Genomic DNA, 14,794 nt, shown 5'->3' with positions numbered 1-14,794 from the left:
AAATTTCCATCAACTTCAATTTGGTCCAATACCCACCGGCAAAACTCTACGCTTGGTCCAAAGTCTTGTGGTTTAAGATGTTGGTGAAGATGAATTTTGTAGGGGTGAAATCCAAGAAAACTGGAGGATAAACGTTTGGTGTGGATTGTTAGGTGATCGGGTAATTGGTCCTGTTTTTCTCGAAGAACATCTAAACGGAGATCGTTACGTTTTTCTCTTAAATACCGTAGTGACCGATGCCCTAGACGATCTTCCTTAGCAGAACGAAGACGAGTCTGGTACCAGCACGAAGGTGCACCACTGAATTTTGAACGAGTTTCTCGGGATTGGCTAGACGCGGAATTCGGTCCCCAATGGATAGGTCGTGGTGGTCCAGTCGCTTACCAATGCGTATGGGGAAGTATCTCGACTGGACGCAGGCGAAGGTTGCCACCCTGTATATTATAAGAAATCAGTGGACTACTTAATTGTAAATAGTTGGTCGAGTATACATTTTATAATCTTGTCTCAATTAACAGTGATATGTATATATCTACTTTAAAATAAATAATGCAACTCATTAAGCTTAATTTTTCTCAATTTCAAGTATTTTAAACGATCAAGAACTAATATTAGTTGAAATTACTATTACTTTAAAAAGCTCTGAAAAATCTACTTTCATCCTACTAAAAGCTGAGTGAAAATTATGTTGATAAATGGAGTTTTCGTGAAAAACGAAGATAAGTAATTTTTAAAATAATTGATATTTTTCCTCAAAATTAAAAATTTTAATATCTGCACTTCAGCGAATCGAGTTTGTTTACTTATATTTTACATTTTTCTAGCCATCGTCTACAAAGGCAGCTTTTATCAGAGCTGTGCTAATTAATTAGTTAGCTGATTGAAATTTTAATTAATTATCACCATTTACTAATTGAAAATGGTAATTTAATTTTAATTACCTTAGTGCTAATTGAGACGTAATTCAAATTAATTAGTATGCATCAGAAAGGCAATTATCTATTTAAAATTTAATTAGATTTAGGATTAACTAATTAGCCAATTGGATTGTCAATTAATCTTTTACGCCAATTAGCAGTAAAAACTAAAAATCCAGGAATTTATTCATTATACATCTATTTGAGAATGAAAAATGCTTTATAATATCGATGAGGAAACCCTCGTGCTACTCTTTTAAATTTTCATCTCCTCAAAACAAGAGAGAATGTTATTACTCTCTCTCTCTCTTCGTGAATTAAATCCTACAAAGTATCTGAAACGGGGCTGCAATGAAGCAAAGTATCTGAAACGTGAGAGAGTAAGGATACCCTTATAAACCCAAAATTTTACAACCATTCTTTCCCCCTTCGGGGGGAGGGATAACATTTTTTGGTTTATAAGGCCATCCCTTGGGTTGGGGGGGGGAGATGGGGGAATGAGGACGTCACGTGATGGTGTTGGCGGGAGATTTGAATTGTTGCGCCACCTGGTAATGTATTTCTTGGCAGGGAATTTTAGCGTCCTTGTCGGTGCATGTGGTCGATTGTTTCGCCGCCTGGTGGCAGGGGATGACGTCATGTTTTTGATACCTGTAGGGATAGGCTTATGCTAGGGTTATGCTATGGTGGATCCTGAAAAGATAGGCTTATTCAAGTTGTAAATGAATCAGAATTTTAGTCAGAAACATTTAATGAACACAATCAATTCCAATAGATTCGCGATTGTACGCGTCGATATTTAAGCAAATATAGAATAAATTATACAGGGTGTTTCTGGAAGGTCTGGCACAAATTAACAAGCATGTTCCTTGGGTCAAAAGGAGTCCGAAAGGTCCTATGACGTTTTGGGGTAAAGCGCTCCGTTGCGACGTTATGGGCTCCGTTGCGACGTTATGGGCTCTCAAAAGTAGGCCGAAAAACAAGGAGATTTTGCAGACTTAAGGCTCTTTTTCATAGAAGCTAGAAAATTCGAAAACGCTCACGCCTCGCGAGCTTGAATACGCGCGGTAACGTACTTTTTTCGAACGTTTCCGCTTTCGCTCGAAATTTTCACGCAACTCGCGCCTATGAAAACGAGCCCTTATAACACTGGTATTGTGGTTTTGACCCAAATGTTTTCGATTATTAAGGCAATGATCAAAATAAGTTCAAACCTAGTGGAAGACCATGAACGTGTTAAACGGCCAAAAGCGTTAATCCCATTGTTTTTATTAAAGATTGTAATCAAAGGTAAGGAAAGTAGCTTAGATATCGGTTACTTGTTTGTTCAGATGTACTGGTAACTGACCAGTCTTTTATTCTTTACTTCAATTAGACACATTACTTTTACAATAATTCGAATGAACCCCTTAAATTTTACAATAAATCGAAAGAACCCCTTAAATAATACATTGTAAGACATAGTACCGCGACTAATAATATTTTTGATATATATCATTCATGCGTTTTACGATAGCTTCGCACATGCATTTAATAACTTCGGCTTGATCATTAAAAAGATTGTAGTGAAATTTCATGAAATTTAATTTCTCGTTCAGTTTCCTTGCCTCGGCCGTCGTTAGCGTAAAGACGCTTCCATCGTTGAATACTATCTTCCCCTCCATAACGGTTACCTTTATTTTCAAGTTTAAGAAACGATAATTACCCCAGTTGCCAGTTTCTATAGCTGAATAGATCTCCGTCCACTCCTCCATAAATTCCTTTAAAACGTTTTCCGTGATGGTGACAATAGTTCCATCCTTTTTTGTCAAAAGTAGGCTTGGCTCGTATCCATTCATCCCGAAAACGGCTTCGCATTCCTCACCCAGTCTAACGCGTGCATTTGCGCGGTAATCTAAAACACGATCTCCGACATTGTTGGACATTCTTGTGACAGGTCTTTACGGCTTAAAAGGTGACAATTAAATGATCATCATCGAGAGCTTTTCTTGAGAGTGCAGGTTGATATTTAGCCTGAGGGTATATTTACTGATGCTTATCTGTTTTTCTTTTATTGTCCTTTCTTTAATTAGCTACATACCTGTAGGTTAAGGACCTTAAAAGGGGACGTGGCTAAAACGTAACAAAAGGAATAAATCCCCATCGGCTCCCTATTTATATGTAAACACGTCCAGGCGCGTCTTTATGGCATTTGGGGGGAGGGGCGTGGTCGAACCAGTTATATTATTATCAATGAAATTTATTTCGTGATTTATTGCTTTGTTAATTGGTGACTCATCCTACCACCAAAACATTTAATTGATTCAGGTGTTTCCCCCGAGCTTAATGTTTGGGCAAGTCTCTACATGTTTAAGATATCTTTGTCGCTTTATCCGAAATTAAAGTAATATCTATAAAATACCAAAATGCAAATTCAACTACAAATACAGTTACGAGGATGAACGTAACTGCCACTCTTTTCCCTGCTTTTGAAAGAGGTTAGCGAATTTATGTCTGCTTGGCAAGAGCGTCCATTACAGTCTAACCTTTCATCGACTTATTGGGGGTTATAAATAGCGTCTGATTTGGTCAGGACCCCATTTGATTGTCAGACACCGCAAGGATAAAATGAATCGAGAAATTACTCGTCTAGAAACGTTTACTGGATTTTCGAGTATGTTTGTAAAACCGTCAGAACTAGCCCGTCATGGGTTTTACTATTTGATTTCGGCGACCGACGCTGTTAAATGTCATTTTTGTGACTTAACGCTACGAGGATGGGAACCTCACGACAATGTTTTTAAAGAGCATCAAAAATTCAAGGCAGACTGTCCATTACTTCAAGTATTACCAACTAATAACATACCGATTTTCATCCAAAAGCCATTGACTAAAGACATACCACCAACCAGAAAGTACAGAGATGTCCCTCAAGAGGAGTGGGTGAAAGAAAAAGTCATTCCGCCAACACAACCCATACCAACAACACTTACTCCGAATGCCGATATTCTATTAAGAAATAAACGCGTTAACTTCAGGGGATAGAAAGTAGCGTATGCAGGCAGTATAGCGCCCTCTATCATATACATAGATGTAAGAAGAAAAGTACGAAAGCTTTCCTAAAAGCATTTACCGCAAATCGAAAAATTAACGATATGAAAATTGCTTAACAATTTCAAAATCATATACGGCGACAAAAAAGTGTAAAAGAAGCTTATTAACAAACCTTGTGGTTGCCTGGTGGTAATGCGTCCAGCTCTGTGTTGTATCAACAACATTTGGGTTTCCATTCCAGGGTTCGACTTCCTACCAACGGCGCATTATTAGTCCGGTATAGAAAAAAACATCTTCCGACACGTCTTGAATCAAATTTAAGGAGGTTTTTTTAAATATTTAACCAATTTATTATTATTGTAACTTAATTTATGTATGTTATTATCGCGCTCATTAATGTTTTTGACTAAAACAAAATCTGATTCTATTACAACTAACATAAGCCTATCTTGCTCAGGATCTACAAAAGCATAAGCCTACAATGGTAAAGGCTATCTTTCAGGGTCCATCATAGCATAAGCATATCTTTTAGGATCCATCATAGCATAAGCATATCTTTTAGGATCAACAATAGCATAAGATTATCTTTTTCAGGATCTACAATAGTATAAGCCTAAGATTTAGACACGTGACGTCATCCTCCTGCCACCAGGTGGAGCAACAATCGACCACATACATCACCACGGACGCTAAAACATGCCCGCCCCAGAAAACCACCACCAGGTGGCACAACAATTCAAATTTCCTTTTAACAACATCACGTGATACGTGACGTCATCAATTCCCCCCCAATGCCCCACCCAAGGGATGGCTTTATAAACCCAAAACATTTAACCCCCCCCTCTAAAAGAGGGGAAGGAAGAAGTGTAAAATTTTTGGGTTTACATGGCTAACCTTACTCTCTAACGTGCCATTAATTATCCTACAAAGTATCCGAAACGCACCTGCAAAGTATCTTAAACGCGGCTGCAATGATCCTGCAAAGAACCTGAAACGCACCTGCAATTATCCTGCAAAGTATCTGAAACGCGGCTGCAATGATCCAGCAAAGTATCTGAAACGCAGGTGCAATGACCCTGCAAAGTAACCTAAACGTGGCTGAAATAATCCTACAAAGTATCTGAAACGCAGCAATGATCCTGTAAATTATCTGAAACGAACCTGCAATTATCCTACAAAGTAGTTGAATCGCGGCTTCAATGACCCTGCAAAATATCTGAAACGCGGCTGCAATGATCCTCCAAAGTATATGAATCGCACCTGCAATTATCCTACAAAGTATCTGAAACGGTGGCTGCAATGACCCTGCAAAGTATCTGACACCCGTCTGCAATGACCCTGCAAACTTGCAAAGTATCTGAAACGCGGCTGCAAAGACCCTGCAAAGTATCTGAAACGCGGGTGCAAAGACCCTGCAAAGTATCTGAAACGCGGCTGCAAAGACCCTGCAAAGTATCAGAAACGCGGCTGCAATGACCCTGCAAAGTATCTGAAACGCGGCTGCAATGAACCTTCAAAGTATCTGAAACGCGGCTGCAATTATCCTACAAAGTATCTGAAACGCACCTGCAATTATCCTGGAAAGTATCTGACACCCGTCTGCAAATACCCTGCAAAGTATCTGAAACGCGGCTGCAAAGACCCTGCAAAGTATCTGAAACGCACCTGCAATTATCCTACAAAGTGTCTGAAACGCGCCAGCAATGATCCTGGAAAGTATCTGAAACGCGGCTGCAATGATCCTGGAAAGTATCTGACACCCGTCTGCAATGACGCTGCAATGACCCTGCAAAGTATCTGAAACGCCCCTGCAATTATCCTGTAAAGTATCTGAAACGAACCTGTAATTATCCTATAAAGTATCGGAAACGCACCTGCAATTTTCCCACAAAGTATCCAAAACGCGGCAGCAATGACCTTGTAAAGTATCTGAAATGCACCTGCAATGATCCTACAACTGTAACATGCATACAAAATATCTGAAAGTACCTGTAATAAGCCTACAAACAACCTGATTTCTTACAGGAATTACTGTTTCCCCTCTGTTTTCTAGCTCTAAGGTAGCTTTATATAACTTTAGAGTAGCTAAATTTTCTATGTAGATCTACTGTACTGAGTTTTCCAGCGGCAGGTATTTTTTCTGCAAAATTTCTAAAATGTTCTACAGTGCTCTCTGGAATACATCTCAATTTTGCCTGAAGTTGAAGCTTTTTCAGGATTATTCTAGTTTTATTCCCGAATATTTCAGATATTTGAAATATATTGCAGATTCTAAAAAAATCTACTTAAAAGCAAAATGCAGCCGTAAATTTTTGTAAGGGAAAGTAAACTGACTATTTTAAATATATTTCTTTCTTCTCAATAAAAAGGAGCGAAAACCCCAGCTAAGGGGTTCCAAAATATTTCGATCTTATTCATATTGCCCGGTGTTGGCCAATATGGTATGTTATCGATTGGGCGTGTTATCAAAACAGCATTGTCCAAAACGGCTTTTTCATAAACGCGTTTGCCATTATAGCCATTTCTCGTTTTAGCGCAATTTGATTACAGCGTTTATATCTTGAGCGTTGTTTCGTATTAGAGCTCGGCATTATCTATCCATTATCCACGTTATTTTATCCATTATCCACGTTATTTTATCCATTATCCAGAATTATCAACAGAAGTTGTATATTAAATCGAATTATGTCCACAACATTTATCTATAAATAATCGATTATTCACTAATTTACGGATAACGGATGAATAACGCCGAGCTCTAATTAGTATTGATTTCAGCTTTTGGTTTGAATTTTAATGGTTGTCAAACAAACAGTTTCGTGGTCTAGTGTGTTAATGCGTTTTATTGTTTGGTTGGGATGGGTTAATTGAACTCTAATAGTATTCGGTTGGGTTCGGTGATTTCAGCCAAAGTTTATAATGTCAGGTTTAATTGTTCAAAGCCCAATAGGATTCGGTTAGGTTAGGTCAGGTTAGGTTAGGTCAGGTTAGGTTAGGTCAGGTCAGGTTAGGGTTAGGTTTAGGTTTAGGTTAGGTTATGGGTCGAGATACCTGGAAATTATGGGAGAACTATTTGATGTTCGTTCGCCCATAACGACTGTCTTTCCGATCCTACTTTCTATTGCACTAGTATTTTCTATGATTATTTTAAAAAAATTGCGACTGTACTTTCTATTCCACTAGTATTTTCTATGATTATTGTAAAAAAATTGCGACTGTACTTTCTATTCCACTAGTATTTTCTATGATTATTGTAAAAAATTTGCAACTTATTTTAGACAAGTTCGTTATTTATAAATACTATAAAAGGGTATTATTTTGTTTTATTCGTTCATTTACGGTGCAAACATGGAACGGTTTCTTACTCAGAAAGGAAAAGAAGCTTGTTTCGCGGCTTCGGTTATCGGATTGATAATGTTTCACAGTTCAAAATTCGTTGGCGTTGCCTTTCTTTGGGATGTAAAGGCAAGCTTTGGTCGGATCAAAACTACGAAAGTCCGCAGGAACGTGGTGTACATGATGAGGATCATGCTCTGGGAAACTTTGAGGAAATGAAAGTTAAGATAATGAAGCACCAGATGAAACAACGTGTATTATCAGAGCCCCAACCAAAAGTGCGAACAGTGTACGAGGACGCGTGTGAGTATTATTTTGGTTTGAAAAAGGGTGAAGTGCCAGTTTTTTTATGCAAATCCTACGCGGATTCATGCTGTTACATTTATGTTGCACAGGTAATTAAGGTTAGAGAAAAATTACTTTACATTATTTACAGTAAGAAACATATCCCAAGAACCCGCTCTTGCTGCAGTGTTTCCCACCTTCAGTACGGTTTGCAGTTCTTTGTATCGAAGTAGCAAAAAATCTTTAGGCGTACCTCCATTACCCAAAAACCGAGAGAATATTGATATTCCGGACGCAGATCTTAAATTAGACACTGGTGAAACTTTTCTTTTGTATTAAAGTCAAACACGGCATGTAATGGTCTTCGCAACGCTTAAAAATTTAAAGAGGTTAGGTATAAATGGTATATCATGTTCTACAATTATAGGCTTCTGATAATTTTTTTACCCTTTGATAATAGATTAGAGGAGAGCATAACTGGTTCATGGATGGGACGTTTAGTGTGACACCTGCAATTTTCCATCAAGTATTTTCCATTCATTGTGAAAAGGGGGGAAAGGTTTTACCACTTCTTTATATATTGTTATCCGGAAAATCTATTTGTATTTACATCGAAACATTTAAGTATATATTTTTCCCTACAGTTGGGTTTATAATTATTTGGTAACTAAAAATTTTTTAATATATGTTAGGGCTATAAAAAGGCTTGCAGAGGATAATGGGATCGTTCTTTCTCCCAGTGTCATTATGATTGATTTTGAGGCGGCATTAATTTCGGCTGTCCGATCTGAATTTTCCACCAGTATGATCACTTCAGCCAGGCAATATATAGAAAAATACAATCATTGGGACTAGCTGAATACTACAAAAACCACAGAAACGTTCGTGATTTTTGCCGAAAGTTGATGGCTTTAGCATTTCTTCCCACCACTGTAGTCAAGAAGGTATATTAGATCGGGTCTTTCTAATATATTTAATATTATACAATTTATTATTGTTTTATTCGCTAGATGTTCTACGAACTCGAAGACGAAGCTCCATTGAGGTTAATAAATCTTTTCAAATACTTTGAGAAGCAATGGATTTTTGACACCGATATTTCGATTTGGAATATGTTTGGAGTTGAAAAACGAACCAATAACGACGTCGAAGGTATAATTTCTAACGTAAGGAGACTGAAAATTAATTTTCTTTGATTAGGCTGGTATAATCGATTCAAACATATGGTTGGGATGGATCACCCTAATATTTTCAAGCTGATTCAATGTTTCAAAGATGAGCAAAAAAACCACCGAATCTGTTTTTTTACAATTAGCTGCGGGAGTTAACGTAATGCGTTCGAACCGCAAATATATTTCTATTGTTGAAAAACTTAATTCCCTAAAGGAGCAATTTGAAAGTGAGAAAATTACGTCATTACAGTACTTAGAAGGCGTTGCTAACCTTGCAGTTAAACCTATTGCACTGTAAAATGCATTTGCAAATAAAATCTTACCGAAATTTAAGATGTGTATTAATTTAAATTTCGGCTTGGGTATGGTTTGGTTACTTTAAGCATCAAAATAGTATATTTTTTAAACATATCCCTTTTCCAAAATATCGTTTTTAAGTTAGACTAGATAAGGGGATGGAATTGTAAAAATTAGACCTGGGCATAAACTCTTTTTTGAAACGGTAATCGAAAAATAACTACTTGTGGAAACTTTGCTCAATAAGGGCTATAAGACACGCTTAATCGAGAAACGCCATAATGGGAACCACAACATTGATATTGTCTCCTTTTAAGACGTTCACCTTTTAGGGTTATTTTGATATATTTTTCAGTAAAATCATACCAAAAAGGAAAGAAAATCGACATTCTTCCTTAAAATATTTGCTTACATTAATTAAAATAAAAACATTTACCTGAAATATTTCCAAAAACATAATTTTCGAAAAATTGTTTCAACATACTGTTCGTACGTAGTGTTGTTTGATTTTATTAAATATAAACTCAATCACAATTATTACGAATTTCTGACTTTGGGTCTCGGGAGTTCATGTCATGTGAGCTCCATAATTCGAGGCTAATAAGCAAAGTTGCCTGTCAATTTGACAGGTAAACCAGGCAGTTACCCCTGTCATAACTGCAGGGGTTGCTAGTAAGCCTGAGAATCGACACATTTAACCTCGTAACATAATATTAAACGCTGTTTAGGGAACCGCTTATTAACAAAAAAGCTGTTTAGGAAATCGCTATTTTCAGAAACGCTGTTTAGGGAACCGCTATTTTCAGAAACGCTGTTTAGGGAACCGCTATTTTCAGAAACGCCTTTTAGGAAACCGCTATTTTCAGAAACGCTCTTCCGCGAACCAGTCCATAACCTGAGGATCACAAACGGTTATGAAACGCTGTAGTGCTAAACCGCTGGTTCGGAAAATAGCGTTATATTGAGAAACGCGGAAACAGCAACCGCTGTTTTGGGAAATAGCGCTGTATTGAGAAACGCGGAAACAGCAACCGCTGTTTTGGGAAATAGCGCTGTATTGAGAAACGCGGAAACAGCAACCGCGGTTTTGCTTCCATGCGGTTTTGCAAACCGCTGTTTTGGGAACCGCTTTATTCCAAAACGCTCTTTTGAAAACCGCTCAACTACCCGTGAACCGGCCAATATACCTTTACACCTGTTATAAATTGAAGTAGTAAACTTATATTTTTCATGAATCATGCATGACCCCTATATAACAAACTTTTCGAACTCATGAACGACCCCTTTAGAAGCGAGAAGAGATTTTAAAGAAGAGACACTTCTTTTAACCAAACCAAATAAGCCATGGATGGACAAACCCATGAGTCAGACCACGAAGTAAATTTCTATCTCTATACTGAGGCTACTTCCCTAGCTTTATAGGATCGTTTTCAATCAAGCTTTTTTGATCAAAAACGAAACTTTTGCTTGAAAATGCTAAAGCAAAATATTAAGCCGTTTCAATCGCGCTTGGGCTGAAGCTTTAACCTTTCATAGGAGCCGCTTTTGCTTGAAAGTTTGTTCAAGCAGATACCTATCCTACGTAGATATTTGCGTTAACTTCTTGCTTTCAAGCGAGATGAACGTTTATTGTCTCTTGACGTCACAGTTTAGTGTCCAATAGAAATTCTCCATTTTTCATGCCTCTGAGTGTGTGTTGACCGTTCGACTCTAAAATTTTTAGTGTTATATTTTATTTGAATAACTTGTTGAAAATGGCAAAAAAAATAATAATAGAAATGCTACGGATAGAAAGATAGGCAGCTATAAAAGGTGGCACTGTTAAAAATTGGAGGAACATCAAGCAAACTTATCGAACCGAGGCATAACATACGATGTCTTTTCAAGGTGATCGCCATATTTGTTTATAGTTTTAGGGGTGAAAATGTTTTGGTACCCGCCCACTATGACGTGATATCGGTAACCACACGTTTTAAAAGCTTTGCCAGACTAGTTTGAAAACGGTTAGTAGTTTCGCAGTTTGCTTTTTCTCAGGCGGTAGCACACTGATTGAAAATAATGCTTATTTGCCACTTTAATCGAAAGCAAAAAGCGTAAACCTTTTGCTTGATTGAAACTGTACAAAAATCTCTCCTAGCTTCACCCCACAAAACAAAAGATTCTTGAAAGGAAAGAAACCTTTTTCCCTAAATATAGTAACCGAAAGCTATTTTCTGATTTCCCAAAAGTATATTAAACTGTACATTTAGTTGCGACAGTCATTCTTGGAAACGAAATTATTGGACCCATCTTCTGCAATGAAAACACCACTGGAGAAAAATACTTGGACTTACGGCGTCATTATAGTTTAGTGCTTGCACATGTATTGCAAGACATGGACAGTCGTCATGCAGAGTGCCTCCACTACGTTGGTAGGCATTTCGATCATTTTCGTTGAGGTGCTTACTAAACAGATTTCTTAAGTTCTAAAGCTAAACGTAGGACTGTTCTTCTAAACATTTGGTTTCATTCACGCATATTCCCCAGTATTCCTTTTTTATCTTCTCATTTGCGTAAAATAAACCTGAAGTTAAAAACGTATTTATTTACACCCTGAATTTGAGGTCTAAAATTTAGTATAGTGACGTCATCCTTTGGCGGTATTGGGGATTGTCCACAAAGGAAGGTGTTGTCTGATCTCATCAGACTGTAGATCATCAAGGGAACCTGACCCCATTGGTTTTATGGTGCGATAGTTCATGTAAGGTTTAGGAGAAGATTATGGTTAAATATATTTTCACACATTCGTTTTTTAGTAAGGTTTAAAACAGAAGTCACTTTCTCAACATACTTAATATAAATTAAGAACGAAGAAACAGATATAAATAAAAGCCAGAGCTGAGCTAATTAGCTGACAGCTAATTGAATTAGAATTAACAATTAGATAAATATTTATGAACTAATTAATTAGAGAATTAGCAATTAAACATAGAAACTAATTAAATTCAATTAGAAAATAGACATTTATTTATCAAAGAAATTAATTTGAATTACTAATTTCTAATCAATTACTTGTCTAATTAAGGTTAAAAAAGAAACCAAAAGTAAACATAAAATTGTGAAAGTTCCCATGGATTTCCTACTTTGGTAATGCTAGTGCTTTAAACCGAACACAGTTATCTGATCCGTGATCCCAACAGATCAAATATCTTTGGTTGACTTCAGCTATCAGTTTAACAGTTGAGAGCCATACATTCGGATCACATCATATCTGAGATAAAAACGAGATTGTATATATTTGAAACATATCTGTGGCATCGGACGTAGTTTCGGATTAATACCTTTAAATATTTAAACGCTTGAAATGTATACATAACGCATTTACTTAAAAAAAACATCCAGACGAAGTGTATATTTGTTGTAGGTTGGATGTTGAGGGATTCGGAATCCCTCGACATCCAACCTACCTCGGAGGGAAACAGTTCAGTTTATTTTCCCAAACAATTGACTTGGTACTAGTAGAAATGTGAGATGGTAACTGAAAAAGGTTCAACTTCAGACAAAATTAAGATGTATTCCAGAGAGCAATGCAGAACATTTTAGACGTTTTGCAGAAAAAATATCTTCCGTTGGAAAACTCAGTACAGCAGTATAGAAAATTTCAGATACTTTGTAGGATCATTGTAGCCGCGTTTCAGATACTTGGTTGGATAACTGCAGACGCGCTTCAGATACTTTGTAGGATAATTGCAGACGCGTTTCAGATACTTCACTGAGAAAAATATGTTCAGTGAAAAAAACAGAAAACTTGTGGCAGCACGTGATGCCGGAAAATATCTGTAAAAATTACAGAAACTATGGTTTTTTCGATTTTCAGAACGGTTCTGTAATAATTATAGGTTATTCGTTTTTCTCCAAAACAGAATTTTTATGTCAATTTTACAAGTTAAAACTGTAACCATATTCTGTGGTTTTTACAGAAACCATTGTGATTGCAACAGTTTTGATCTGTATTGAAAATCTGTAATTTTTACAGAAAAACTGTTTTGATCTGAAATAATGGTCTGTGGTTTTTACAGAAATAACTGCGTAGATAGGATTTAAAAATCTGCAACATATACAGATGTAACTGTTTTGATGTGGAATTAAGTGCTGTGGTTTTTACAGAAATAACTATATAGATCTCCTTTCAAAATCTGTAAAAATCTCAGAAATAACTGTTCTGATCTAAAACTAATGTCTGTGGTTTTTTCAGAAATAACTGTATATGTCAGCTTTTAAAATGTGTAATAATTACAGAAACCCGTGTAAAGTCCATCGTTTTTATTGGTGTTAAAAATATGTTGATTTTGCAGAAACATTTGTATTTTTGAGTTGCGCTCAATATCAGTATTTTAAACAGATGATATATATTTAACAGAATTATTCAGTGTTGAACCTGTAAATTTCACAAAAATGTCTTATCAAAATCACTGTTTTGCACGGGAACTCAATCGATGCAAGATTAATGTCTCCAATATTTACAGAAACATTGATTTTGTAGCTTGTAGGGCTATAAAATCCATAAATTTTAACTAAGACCATTACACCCAAAGAATTAAAGACATACCGATTGTAGCCTGATTATATCCTATAATGTGGAAACTAATTCATTGATGCCATGAATTTCTGTAAAAGCCATTTTTGAAAAGGAGTTCGCTCTGATAACGATTCATTATTTAATAAATTTAAAAAAAATTTAAAATATGCAAAATTTTAATAAAAGTAAAGGCCAAACCTTTAAAAATCCTATAAAGCCAGCCAAACTCGAACATATTTTTAATCAAAAACATAATTTTTGGACTTACACCCTTTGCGATTTTCTGGGTTAATCTTCGCGGTGCATCTAAAGGAAAAATAATTAAATGATTAATATTAAATTAACAACAGCTTTTAACTACAAACTCTGAGTGCCAAAAAAGAGAAATCTTGCAGAAAAACAGGTTTTCAATGTGAGATTTTTGGTTTTCTACCTTTTTAAAAACTATATTAACATGGATTTTAATACACAATAAGGGGAAAATATGAGAAAGACGATTTTATACCTTTGGATTAATTCCTTAGCCGTGCTCGCTTTTTCTGGATACTCGATATTTAAGGTGGAAGTTCCCGATTGTACTCGAAAAAAGAGTAAACTAGTTCCCATTTTATTTCAAAAGTAAAGTAGCTATCGACAAACCGTTTTCTCGATAATTTTTAGCGAAACCTTACCTTGTTCCCAATATAAAAATGAGAATTGGACTTGCTTCAATTAATTAATTAAAATTATTTTATTACCTATAGTAAAATGAAGCTCAGTTCCCGTTTAATTTCGTTTCCAGTGAACCAATTTTCAAAATTTAAATTTCAGATCATCTAGCCTAAATACATTCGTTTTTTGCAACAAAAACCATAAATTTGTATTTAATACTTAATTAGTTATTCACGAAAAACCACTTTTTTGTGATGAAATAATAGGTGGCACCATGGTCGCGATTTTATATTTTGGTTTAGGAATATTTTTTGGGGCGTGGACTTTCGTCCAGGCCCAACCCCACCCTGTTATAGACCCTCGCTGTTGTTGCCTGACAGCGCAAGGGTACCAAAGACCTTTTTCTTGAAAGGAATAAAGAATAGGCCAAACCGAGACCTTTCCCGGTTTGCCGTATTCTTTTCCACTGAAAAGAGATATGGTTTGAAGTTTCCCCCATCAATTAGAAGAAGTTCAGGTGTTCGCCGCTAACTTAAAACGTCGCT

At 36.3% G+C, this 14,794-nt stretch overlaps 1 long non-coding RNA gene across 1 annotated transcript; it reads right to left on the bottom strand.

The window, feature by feature from the left end:
* Window positions 1-13,456: 13,456 nt before the first annotated feature.
* LOC149645975 (uncharacterized) lies at window positions 13,457-14,120 on the bottom strand. Its single transcript, XR_016371768.1, has 3 exons — window positions 14,104-14,120; window positions 13,797-14,042; window positions 13,457-13,719 (listed from the first exon to the last, which is right to left on the bottom strand). It is a non-coding gene; the product is annotated as an uncharacterized LOC149645975 (long non-coding RNA).
* Window positions 14,121-14,794: the final 674 nt, after the last annotated feature.

Source organism: Phalangium opilio, unplaced genomic scaffold, assembly GCF_054372755.1.
Source record: "Phalangium opilio isolate 3A_F unplaced genomic scaffold, DU_Popi_V2 ptg000089l_1, whole genome shotgun sequence".
Classification (NCBI taxonomy): Eukaryota; Metazoa; Arthropoda; class Arachnida; order Opiliones; family Phalangiidae; genus Phalangium; species Phalangium opilio.
Note: the sequence above shows the minus strand (reverse complement) of the source record. Positions and strands in the feature narration are given on the sequence as shown.